The following is a 15724-nucleotide window of genomic DNA, read 5'->3' as shown; positions in this document are numbered from 1 at the left end:
CTAAACACACACACACCTGCAAGACGTACATGTCACTAAACACAGACACACCTGCTTGACGTACATGTCACTAAACACAGACACACCTGCAAGACGTACATGTCACTAAACACAGACACACCTGCTTGACGTACATGTCACTAAACACAGACACACCTGCAAGACGTACATGTCACTAAACACAGACACACCTGCTAGACGTACATGTCACTAAACACAGACACACCTGCAAGACGTACATGTCACTAAACACAGACACACCTGCAAGACGTACATGTCACTAAACACAGACACACCTGCTAGACGTACATGTCACTAAACACAGACACACCTGCAAGACGTACATGTCACTAAACACAGACACACCTGCAAGACGTACATGTCACTAAACACAGACACACCTGCTTGACGTACATGTCACTAAACACAGACACACCTGCAAGACGTACATGTCACTAAACACAGACACACCTGCAAGACGTACATGTCACTAAACACAGACACACCTGCTTGACGTACATGTCACTAAACACAGACACACCTGCTAGACGTACATGTCACTAAACACAGACACACCTGCAAGACGTACATGTCACTAAACACAGACACACCTGCTAGACGTACATGTCACTAAACACAGACACACCTGCAAGACGTACATGTCACTAAACACAGACACACCTGCAAGACGTACATGTCACTAAACACAGACACACCTGCAAGACGTACATGTCACTAAACACAGACACACCTGCAAGACGTACATGTCACTAAACACAGACACACCTGCAAGACGTACATGTCACTAAACACAGACACACCTGCAAGACGTACATGTCACTAAACACAGACACACCTGCAAGACGTACATGTCACTAAACACAGACACACCTGCAAGACGTACATGTCACTAAACACAGACACACCTGCAAGACGTACATGTCACTAAACACAGACACACCTGCAAGACGTACATGTCACTAAACACAGACACACCTGCTTGACGTACATGTCACTAAACACAGACACACCTGCAAGACGTACATGTCACTAAACACAGACACACCTGCAAGACGTACATGTCACTAAACACAGACACACCTGCAAGACGTACATGTCACTAAACACAGACACACCTGCAAGACGTACATGTCACTAAACACAGACACACCTGCAAGACGTACATGTCACTAAACACAGACACACCTGCAAGACGTACATGTCACTAAACACAGACACACCTGCAAGACGTACATGTCACTAAACACAGACACACCTGCAAGACGTACATGTCACTAAACACAGACACACCTGCAAGACGTACATGTCACTAAACACAGACACACCTGCAAGACGTACATGTCACTAAACACAGACACACCTGCAAGACGTACATGTCACTAAACACAGACACACCTGCTTGACGTACATGTCACTAAACACAGACACACCTGCTAGACGTACATGTCACTAAACACAGACACACCTGCAAGACGTACATGTCACTAAACACAGACACACCTGCAAGACGTACATGTCACTAAACACAGACACACCTGCTAGACGTACATGTCACTAAACACAGACACACCTGCAAGACGTACATGTCACTAAACACAGACACACCTGCAAGACGTACATGTCACTAAACACAGACACACCTGCAAGACGTACATGTCACTAAACACAGACACACCTGCAAGACGTACATGTCACTAAACACAGACACACCTGCAAGACGTACATGTCACTAAACACAGACACACCTGCTAGACGTACATGTCACTAAACACAGACACACCTGCAAGACGTACATGTCACTAAACACAGACACACCTGCTAGACGTACATGTCACTAAACACAGACACACCTGCAAGACGTACATGTCACTAAACACAGACACACCTGCAAGACGTACATGTCACTAAACACAGACACACCTGCAAGACGTACATGTCACTAAACACAGACACACCTGCAAGACGTACATGTCACTAAACACAGACACACCTGCAAGACGTACATGTCACTAAACACAGACACACCTGCTAGACGTACATGTCACTAAACACAGACACACCTGCAAGACGTACATGTCACTAAACACAGACACACCTGCAAGACGTACATGTCACTAAACACACACACACCTGCAAGACGTACATGTCACTAAACACACACACACACCTGCAAGACGTACATGTCACTAAACACAGACACACCTGCAAGACGTACATGTCACTAAACACAGACACACCTGCTTGACGTACATGTCACTAAACACAGACACACCTGCAAGACGTACATGTCACTAAACACAGACACACCTGCAAGACGTACATGTCACTAAACACACACACACCTGCAAGACGTACATGTCACTAAACACACACACACCTGCAAGACGTACATGTCACTAAACACGGACACACCTGCAAGACGTACATGTCACTAAACACACACACACCTGCAAGACGTACATGTCACTAAACACAGACACACCTGCAAGACGTACATGTCACTAAACACAGACACACCTGCAAGACGTACATGTCACTAAACACAGACACACCTGCAAGACGTACATGTCACTAAACACAGACACACCTGCAAGACGTACATGTCACTAAACACAGACACACCTGCTTGACGTACATGTCACTAAACACAGACACACCTGCAAGACATACATGTCACTAAACACAGACACACCTGCTTGACGTACATGTCACTAAACACAGACACACCTGCTTGACGTACATGTCACTAAACACAGACACACCTGCAAGACGTACATGTCACTAAACACAGACACACCTGCAAGACGTACATGTCACTAAACACAGACACACCTGCAAGACGTACATGTCACTAAACACAGACACACCTGCAAGACGTACATGTCACTAAACACAGACACACCTGCTAGACGTACATGTCACTAAACACAGACACACCTGCAAGACGTACATGTCACTAAACACAGACACACCTGCAAGACGTACATGTCACTAAACACAGACACACCTGCAAGACGTACATGTCACTAAACACAGACACACCTGCTAGACGTACATGTCACTAAACACAGACACACCTGCAAGACGTACATGTCACTAAACACAGACACACCTGCAAGACGTACATGTCACTAAACACAGACACACCTGCAAGACGTACATGTCACTAAACACAGACACACCTGCAAGACATACATGTCACTAAACACAGACACACCTGCAAGACGTACATGTCACTAAACACAGACACACCTGCAAGACGTACATGTCACTAATCACAGACACACCTGCAAGACGTACATGTCACTAAACGCAGACACACCTGCTAGACGTACATGTCACTAAACACAGACACACCTGCAAGACGTAGATGTCACTAAACACAGACACACCTGCAAGACGTGCATGTCACTAAACACACACACACCTGCAAGACGTACATGTCACTAAACACAGACACACCTGCAAGACGTACATGTCACTAAACACAGACACACCTGCAAGACGTACATGTCACTAAACACAGACACACCTGCAAGACATACATGTCACTAAACACAGACACACCTGCAAGACGTACATGTCACTAAACACAGACACACCTGTTTGACGTACATGTCACTAAACACAGACACACCTGCAAGACGTACATGTCACTAAACACAGACACACCTGCAAGACGTACATGTCACTAAACACAGACACACCTGCAAGACGTACATGTCACTAAACACAGACACACCTGCAAGACGTACATGTCACTAAACACAGACACACCTGCTTGACGTACATGTCACTAAACACAGACACACCTGCAAGACGTACATGTCACTAAACACAGACACACCTGCAAGACGTACATGTCACTAAACACAGACACACCTGCAAGACGTACATGTCACTAAACACAGACACACCTGCAAGACGTACATGTCACTAAACACAGACACACCTGCAAGACGTACATGTCACTAAACACAGACACACCTGCAAGACGTACATGTCACTAAACACAGACACACCTGCTAGACGTACATGTCACTAAACACAGACACACCTGCAAGACGTACATGTCACTAAACACAGACACACCTGCTTGACGTACATGTCACTAAACACAGACACACCTGCAAGACGTACATGTCACTAAACACAGACACACCTGCAAGACGTACATGTCACTAAACACAGACACACCTGCAAGACGTACATGTCACTAAACACAGACACACCTGCAAGACGTACATGTCACTAAACACAGACACACCTGCATGACGTACATGTCACTAAACACAGACACACCTGCAAGACGTACATGTCACTAAACACAGACACACCTGCAAGACGTACATGTCACTAAACACAGACACACCTGCAAGACGTACATGTCACTAAACACAGACACACCTGCAAGACGTACATGTCACTAAACACAGACACACCTGCTTGACGTACATGTCACTAAACACACACACACCTGCAAGACGTACATGTCACTAAACACAGACACACCTGCAAGACGTACATGTCACTAAACACAGACACACCTGCAAGACATACATGTCACTAAACACAGACACACCTGCAAGACGTACATGTCACTAAACACAGACACACCTGCAAGACGTACATGTCACTAAACACAGACACACCTGCGAGACGTACATGTCACTAAACACAGACACACCTGCAAGACGTACATGTCACTAAACACAGACACACCTGCAAGACGTACATGTCACTAAACACAGACACACCTGCTAGACGTACATGTCACTAAACACAGACACACCTGCAAGACGTACATGTCACTAACCACAGACACACCTGCAAGACGTACATGTCACTAAACACAGACACACCTGCAAGACGTACATGTCACTAAACACAGACACACCTGCAAGACGTACATGTCACTAAACACAGACACACCTGCAAGACGTACATGTCACTAAACACAGACACACCTGCAAGACATACATGTCACTAAACACAGACACACCTGCAAGACGTACATGTCACTAAACACAGACACACCTGCAAGACGTACATGTCACTAAACACACGACACACCTGCAAGACGTACATGTCACTAAACACAGACACACCTGCAAGACGTACATGTCACTAAACACAGACACACCTGCAAGACGTACATGTCACTAAACACAGACACACCTGCAAGACATACATGTCACTAAACACAGACACACCTGCAAGACGTACATGTCACTAAACACAGACACACCTGCAAGACGTACATGTCACTAAACACAGACACACCTGCGAGACGTACATGTCACTAAACACAGACACACCTGCAAGACGTACATGTCACTAAACACAGACACACCTGCAAGACGTACATGTCACTAAACACAGACACACCTGCTAGACGTACATGTCACTAAACACAGACACACCTGCTTGACGTACATGTCACTAAACACAGACACACCTGCTAGACGTACATGTCACTAAACACAGACACACCTGCTTGACGTACATGTCACTAAACACAGACACACCTGCAAGACGTACATGTCACTAAACACAGACACACCTGCAAGACGTACATGTCACTAAACACAGACACACCTGCAAGACATACATGTCACTAAACACAGACACACCTGCAAGACGTACATGTCACTAAACACAGACACACCTGCAAGACGTACATGTCACTAAACACAGACACACCTGCGAGACGTACATGTCACTAAACACAGACACACCTGCAAGACGTACATGTCACTAAACACAGACACACCTGCAAGACGTACATGTCACTAAACACAGACACACCTGCTAGACGTACATGTCACTAAACACAGACACACCTGCAAGACGTACATGTCACTAAACACAGACACACCTGCAAGACGTACATGTCACTAAACACAGACACACCTGCTAGACGTACATGTCACTAAACACAGACACACCTGCTTGACGTACATGTCACTAAACACAGACACACCTGCTAGACGTACATGTCACTAAACACAGACACACCTGCTTGACGTACATGTCACTAAACACAGACACACCTGCAAGACGTACATGTCACTAAACACAGACACACCTGCAAGACGTACATGTCACTAAACACAGACACACCTGCAAGACGTACATGTCACTAAACACAGACACACCTGCAAGACGTACATGTCACTAAACACAGACACACCTGCAAGACGTACATGTCACTAAACACAGACACACCTGCAAGACGTACATGTCACTAAACACAGACACACCTGCAAGACGTACATGTCACTAAACACAGACACACCTGCTAGACGTACATGTCACTAAACACAGACACACCTGCAAGACGTACATGTCACTAAACACAGACACACCTGCTTGACGTACATGTCACTAAACACAGACACACCTGCAAGACGTACATGTCACTAAACACAGACACACCTGCAAGACGTACATGTCACTAAACACAGACACACCTGCATGACGTACATGTCACTAAACACAGACACACCTGCTTGACGTACATGTCACTAAACACAGACACACCTGCGAGACGTACATGTCACTAAACACAGACACACCTGCAAGACGTACATGTCACTAAACACAGACACACCTGCAAGACGTACATGTCACTAAACACAGACACACCTGCTTGACGTACATGTCACTAAACACAGACACACCTGCAAGACGTACATGTCACTAAACACAGACACACCTGCAAGACGTACATGTCACTAAACACAGACACACCTGCTAGACGTACATGTCACTAAACACAGACACACCTGCAAGACGTACATGTCACTAAACACAGACACACCTGCAAGACGTACATGTCACTAAACACAGACACACCTGCTAGACGTACATGTCACTAAACACAGACACACCTGCAAGACGTACATGTCACTAAACACAGACACACCTGCAAGACGTACATGTCACTAAACACAGACACACCTGCAAGACGTACATGTCACTAAACACAGACACACCTGCTAGACGTACATGTCACTAAACACAGACACACCTGCAAGACGTACATGTCACTAAACACAGACACACCTGCAAGACGTACATGTCACTAAACACAGACACACCTGCAAGACGTACATGTCACTAAACACAGACACACCTGCAAGACGTACATGTCACTAAACACAGACACACCTGCAAGACGTACATGTCACTAAACACAGACACACCTGCAAGACGTACATGTCACTAAACACAGACACACCTGCAAGACGTACATGTCACTAAACACAGACACACCTGCTAGACGTACATGTCACTAAACACAGACACACCTGCAAGACGTACATGTCACTAAACACAGACACACCTGCAAGACGTACATGTCACTAAACACAGACACACCTGCAAGACGTACATGTCACTAAACACAGACACACCTGCTAGACGTACATGTCACTAAACACAGACACACCTGCAAGACGTACATGTCACTAAACACAGACACACCTGCAAGACGTACATGTCACTAAACACAGACACACCTGCAAGACGTACATGTCACTAAACACAGACACACCTGCAAGACGTACATGTCACTAAACACAGACACACCTGCAAGACGTACATGTCACTAAACACAGACACACCTGCAAGACGTACATGTCACTAAACACAGACACACCTGCAAGACGTACATGTCACTAAACACAGACACACCTGCAAGACGTACATGTCACTAAACACAGACACACCTGCAAGACGTACATGTCACTAAACACAGACACACCTGCAAGACGTACATGTCACTAAACACAGACACACCTGCAAGACGTACATGTCACTAAACACAGACACACCTGCAAGACGTACATGTCACTAAACACAGACACACCTGCAAGACGTACATGTCACTAAACACAGACACACCTGCAAGACGTACATGTCACTAAACACAGACACACCTGCAAGACGTACATGTCACTAAACACAGACACACCTGCAAGACGTACATGTCACTAAACACAGACACACCTGCAAGACGTACATGTCACTAAACACAGACACACCTGCAAGACGTACATGTCACTAAACACAGACACACCTGCAAGACGTACATGTCACTAAACACAGACACACCTGCAAGACGTACATGTCACTAAACACAGACACACCTGCAAGACGTACATGTCACTAAACACAGACACACCTGCAAGACGTACATGTCACTAAACACAGACACACCTGCAAGACGTACATGTCACTAAACACAGACACACCTGCAAGACGTACATGTCACTAAACACAGACACACCTGCAAGACGTACATGTCACTAAACACAGACACACCTGCAAGACGTACATGTCACTAAACACAGACACACCTGCAAGACGTACATGTCACTAAACACAGACACACCTGCAAGACGTACATGTCACTAAACACAGACACACCTGCAAGACGTACATGTCACTAAACACAGACACACCTGCAAGACGTACATGTCACTAAACACAGACACACCTGCAAGACGTACATGTCACTAAACACAGACACACCTGCAAGACGTACATGTCACTAAACACAGACACACCTGCAAGACGTACATGTCACTAAACACAGACACACCTGCAAGACGTACATGTCACTAAACACAGACACACCTGCAAGACGTACATGTCACTAAACACAGACACACCTGCAAGACGTACATGTCACTAAACACAGACACACCTGCAAGACGTACATGTCACTAAACACAGACACACCTGCAAGACGTACATGTCACTAAACACAGACACACCTGCTAGACGTACATGTCACTAAACACAGACACACCTGCAAGACGTACATGTCACTAAACACAGACACACCTGCAAGACGTACATGTCACTAAACACAGACACACCTGCAAGACGTACATGTCACTAAACACAGACACACCTGCAAGACGTACATGTCACTAAACACAGACACACCTGCAAGACGTACATGTCACTAAACACAGACACACCTGCAAGACGTACATGTCACTAAACACAGACACACCTGCAAGACGTACATGTCACTAAACACAGACACACCTGCAAGACGTACATGTCACTAAACACAGACACACCTGCAAGACGTACATGTCACTAAACACAGGACACACCTGCAAGACGTACATGTCACTAAACACAGACACACCTGCAAGACGTACATGTCACTAAACACAGACACACCTGCAAGACGTACATGTCACTAAACACAGACACACCTGCAAGACGTACATGTCACTAAACACAGACACACCTGCAAGACGTACATGTCACTAAACACAGACACACCTGCAAGACGTACATGTCACTAAACACAGACACACCTGCAAGACGTACATGTCACTAAACACAGACACACCTGCTAGACGTACATGTCACTAAACACAGACACACCTGCAAGACGTACATGTCACTAAACACAGACACACCTGCAAGACGTACATGTCACTAAACACAGACACACCTGCTAGACGTACATGTCACTAAACACAGACACACCTGCAAGACGTACATGTCACTAAACACAGACACACCTGCAAGACGTACATGTCACTAAACACAGACACACCTGCAAGACGTACATGTCACTAAACACAGACACACCTGCAAGACGTACATGTCACTAAACACAGACACACCTGCAAGACGTACATGTCACTAAACACAGACACACCTGCAAGACGTACATGTCACTAAACACAGACACACCTGCAAGACGTACATGTCACTAAACACAGACACACCTGCAAGACGTACATGTCACTAAACACAGACACACCTGCAAGACGTACATGTCACTAAACACAGACACACCTGCAAGACATACATGTCACTAAACACAGACACACCTGCAAGACGTACATGTCACTAAACACAGACACACCTGCAAGACATACATGTCACTAAACACAGACACACCTGCAAGACGTACATGTCACTAAACACAGACACACCTGCTTTGACGTACATGTCACTAAAGACAGACACACCTGCAAGACGTACATGTCACTAAACACAGACACACCTGCAAGACGTACATGTCACTAAACACAGACACACCTGCAAGACGTACATGTCACTAAACACAGACACACCTGCAAGACGTACATGTCACTAAACACAGACACACCTGCAAGACGTACATGTCACTAAACACAGACACACCTGCAAGACGTACATGTCACTAAACACAGACACACCTGCAAGACGTACATGTCACTAAACACAGACACACCTGCAAGACGTACATGTCACTAAACACAGACAACACCTGCAAGACGTACATGTCACTAAACACAGACACACCTGCAAGACGTACATGTCACTAAACACAGACACACCTGCAAGACGTACATGTCACTAAACACAGACACACCTGCAAGACGTACATGTCACTAAACACAGACACACCTGCTAGACGTACATGTCACTAAACACAGACACACCTGCATGACGTACATGTCACTAAACACACACACACCTGCAAGACGTACATGTCACTAAACACAGACACACCTGCAAGACGTACATGTCACTAAACACAGACACACCTGCAAGACATACATGTCACTAAACACAGACACACCTGCAAGACGTACATGTCACTAAACACAGACACACCTGCAAGACGTACATGTCACTAAACACAGACACACCTGCGAGACGTACATGTCACTAAACACAGACACACCTGCTAGACGTACATGTCACTAAACACAGACACACCTGCAAGACGTACATGTCACTAAACACAGACACACCTGCAAGACGTACATGTCACTAAACACAGACACACCTGCAAGACGTACATGTCACTAAACACAGACACACCTGCAAGACGTACATGTCACTAAACACAGACACACCTGCAAGACGTACATGTCACTAAACACAGACACACCTGCAAGACATACATGTCACTAAACACAGACACACCTGCAAGACGTACATGTCACTAAACACAGACACACCTGCAAGACGTACATGTCACTAAACACAGACACACCTGCGAGACGTACATGTCACTAAACACAGACACACCTGCAAGACGTACATGTCACTAAACACAGACACACCTGCAAGACGTACATGTCACTAAACACAGACACACCTGCTTGACGTACATGTCACTAAACACAGACACACCTGCTTGACGTACATGTCACTAAACACACACACACCTGCAAGACGTACATGTCACTAAACACAGACACACCTGCAAGACGTACATGTCACTAAACACAGACACACCTGCAAGACATACATGTCACTAAACACAGACACACCTGCAAGACGTACATGTCACTAAACACAGACACACCTGCAAGACGTACATGTCACTAAACACAGACACACCTGCGAGACGTACATGTCACTAAACACAGACACACCTGCAAGACGTACATGTCACTAAACACAGACACACCTGCAAGACGTACATGTCACTAAACACAGACACACCTGCTAGACGTACATGTCACTAAACACAGACACACCTGCTTGACGTACATGTCACTAAACACAGACACACCTGCTAGACGTACATGTCACTAAACACAGACACACCTGCTTGACGTACATGTCACTAAACACAGACACACCTGCAAGACGTACATGTCACTAAACACAGACACACCTGCAAGACGTACATGTCACTAAACACAGACACACCTGCAAGACGTACATGTCACTAAACACAGACACACCTGCAAGACGTACATGTCACTAAACACAGACACACCTGCAAGACGTACATGTCACTAAACACAGACACACCTGCTAGACGTACATGTCACTAAACACAGACACACCTGCAAGACGTACATGTCACTAAACACAGACACACCTGCTTGACGTACATGTCACTAAACACAGACACACCTGCAAGACGTACATGTCACTAAACACAGACACACCTGCAAGACGTACATGTCACTAAACACAGACACACCTGCTTGACGTACATGTCACTAAACACAGACACACCTGCTTGACGTACATGTCACTAAACACAGACACACCTGCGAGACGTACATGTCACTAAACACAGACACACCTGCAAGACGTACATGTCACTAAACACAGACACACCTGCAAGACGTACATGTCACTAAACACAGACACACCTGCTTGACGTACATGTCACTAAACACAGACACACCTGCAAGACGTACATGTCACTAAACACAGACACACCTGCAAGACGTACATGTCACTAAACACAGACACACCTGCAAGACGTACATGTCACTAAACACAGACACACCTGCAAGACGTACATGTCACTAAACACAGACACACCTGCAAGACATACATGTCACTAAACACAGACACACCTGCAAGACGTACATGTCACTAAACACAGACACACCTGTTTGACGTACATGTCACTAAAGACAGACACACCTGCAAGACGTACATGTCACTAAACACAGACACACCTGCAAGACGTACATGTCACTAAACACAGACACACCTGCAAGACGTACATGTCACTAAACACAGACACACCTGCAAGACGTACATGTCACTAAACACAGACACACCTGCTAGACGTACATGTCACTAAACACAGACACACCTGCAAGACGTACATGTCACTAAACACAGACACACCTGCTTGACGTACATGTCACTAAACACAGACACACCTGCTTGACGTACATGTCACTAAACACACACACACCTGCAAGACGTACATGTCACTAAACACAGACACACCTGCAAGACGTACATGTCACTAAACACAGACACACCTGCAAGACATACATGTCACTAAACACAGACACACCTGCAAGACGTACATGTCACTAAACACAGACACACCTGCAAGACGTACATGTCACTAAACACAGACACACCTGCGAGACGTACATGTCACTAAACACAGACACACCTGCAAGACGTACATGTCACTAAACACAGACACACCTGCAAGACGTACATGTCACTAAACACAGACACACCTGCTAGACGTACATGTCACTAAACACAGACACACCTGCAAGACGTACATGTCACTAACCACAGACACACCTGCAAGACGTACATGTCACTAAACACAGACACACCTGCAAGACGTACATGTCACTAAACACAGACACACCTGCAAGACGTACATGTCACTAAACACAGACACACCTGCAAGACGTACATGTCACTAAACACAGACACACCTGCAAGACATACATGTCACTAAACACAGACACACCTGCAAGACGTACATGTCACTAAACACAGACACACCTGCAAGACGTACATGTCACTAAACACAGACACACCTGCGAGACGTACATGTCACTAAACACAGACACACCTGCAAGACGTACATGTCACTAAACACAGACACACCTGCAAGACGTACATGTCACTAAACACAGACACACCTGCTTGACGTACATGTCACTAAACACAGACACACCTGCTTGACGTACATGTCACTAAACACACACACACCTGCAAGACGTACATGTCACTAAACACAGACACACCTGCAAGACGTACATGTCACTAAACACAGACACACCTGCAAGACATACATGTCACTAAACACAGACACACCTGCAAGACGTACATGTCACTAAACACAGACACACCTGCAAGACGTACATGTCACTAAACACAGACACACCTGCGAGACGTACATGTCACTAAACACAGACACACCTGCAAGACGTACATGTCACTAAACACAGACACACCTGCAAGACGTACATGTCACTAAACACAGACACACCTGCAAGACGTACATGTCACTAAACACAGACACACCTGCAAGACGTACATGTCACTAAACACAGACACACCTGCAAGACGTACATGTCACTAAACACAGACACACCTGCAAGACGTACATGTCACTAAACACCGACACACCTGCTTGACGTACATGTCACTAAACACAGACACACCTGCTAGACGTACATGTCACTAAACACAGACACACCTGCAAGACGTACATGTCACTAAACACAGACACACCTGCAAGACGTACATGTCACTAAACACAGACACACCTGCAAGACGTACATGTCACTAAACACAGACACACCTGCAAGACGTACATGTCACTAAACACAGACACACCTGCAAGACGTACATGTCACTAAACACAGACACACCTGCAAGACGTACATGTCACTAAACACAGACACACCTGCAAGACGTACATGTCACTAAACACAGACACACCTGCTAGACGTACATGTCACTAAACACAGACACACCTGCTAGACGTACATGTCACTAAACACAGACACACCTGCAAGACGTACATGTCACTAAACACAGACACACCTGCTAGACGTACATGTCACTAAACACAGACACACCTGCAAGACGTACATGTCACTAAACACAGACACACCTGCATGACGTACATGTCACTAAACACAGACACACCTGCTAGACGTACATGTCACTAAACACAGACACACCTGCTAGACGTACATGTCACTAAACACAGACACACCTGCATGACGTACATGTCACTAAACACAGACACACCTGCAAGACGTACATGTCACTAAACACAGACACACCTGCAAGACGTACATGTCACTAAACACAGACACACCTGCAAGACGTACATGTCACTAAACACAGACACACCTGCAAGACGTACATGTCACTAAACACAGACACACCTGCAAGACGTACATGTCACTAAACACAGACACACCTGCAAGACGTACATGTCACTAAACACAAACACACCTGCAAGACGTACATGTCACTAAACACAGACACACCTGCAAGACGTACATGTCACTAAACACAGACACACCTGCAAGACGTACATGTCACTAAACACAGACACACCTGCAAGACGTACATGTCACTAAACACAGACACACCTGCAAGACGTACATGTCACTAAACACAGACACACCTGCTTGACGTACATGTCACTAAACACAGACACACCTGCAAGACTACATGTCACTAAACACAGACACACCTGCAAGACGTACATGTCACTAAACACAGACACACCTGCAAGACGTACATGTCACTAAACACAGACACACCTGCTAGACGTACATGTCACTAAACACAGACACACCTGCTAGACGTACATGTCACTAAACACAGACACACCTGCAAGACTACATGTCACTAAACACAGACACACCTGCAAGACGTACATGTCACTAAACACAGACACACCTGCAAGACGTACATGTCACTAAACACAGACACACCTGCTTGACGTACATGTCACTAAACACAGACACACCTGCAAGACGTACATGTCACTAAACACAGACACACCTGCAAGACGTACATGTCACTAAACACAGACACACCTGCAAGACGTACATGTCACTAAACACAGACACACCTGCAAGACGTACATGTCACTAAACACAGACACACCTGCAAGACGTACATGTCACTAAACACAGACACACCTGCAAGACGTACATGTCACTAAACACAGACACACCTGCAAGACGTACATGTCACTAAACACAGACACACCTGCAAGACGTACATGTCACTAAACACAGACACACCTGCAAGACGTACATGTCACTAAACACAGACACACCTGCAAGACGTACATGTCACTAAACACAGACACACCTGCAAGACGTACATGTCACTAAACACAGACACACCTGCAAGACGTACATGTCACTAAACACAGACACACCTGCATGACGTACATGTCACTAAA

General features: G+C 45.7%; 1 protein-coding gene across 4 annotated transcripts in view; it reads right to left on the bottom strand.

The window, feature by feature from the left end:
• The window catches only part of LOC133541283 (MICAL-like protein 1), a 249806-nt gene that overhangs the window by 30970 nt on the left and 203112 nt on the right, over window positions 1-15724 (bottom strand). The gene's annotated exons all lie outside the window — the stretch shown is intronic.

Source organism: Nerophis ophidion, linkage group LG23 (assembly GCF_033978795.1).
Source record: "Nerophis ophidion isolate RoL-2023_Sa linkage group LG23, RoL_Noph_v1.0, whole genome shotgun sequence".
In the NCBI taxonomy this organism is placed as follows: Eukaryota; Metazoa; Chordata; class Actinopteri; order Syngnathiformes; family Syngnathidae; genus Nerophis; species Nerophis ophidion.
Note: the sequence above shows the minus strand (reverse complement) of the source record. Positions and strands in the feature narration are given on the sequence as shown.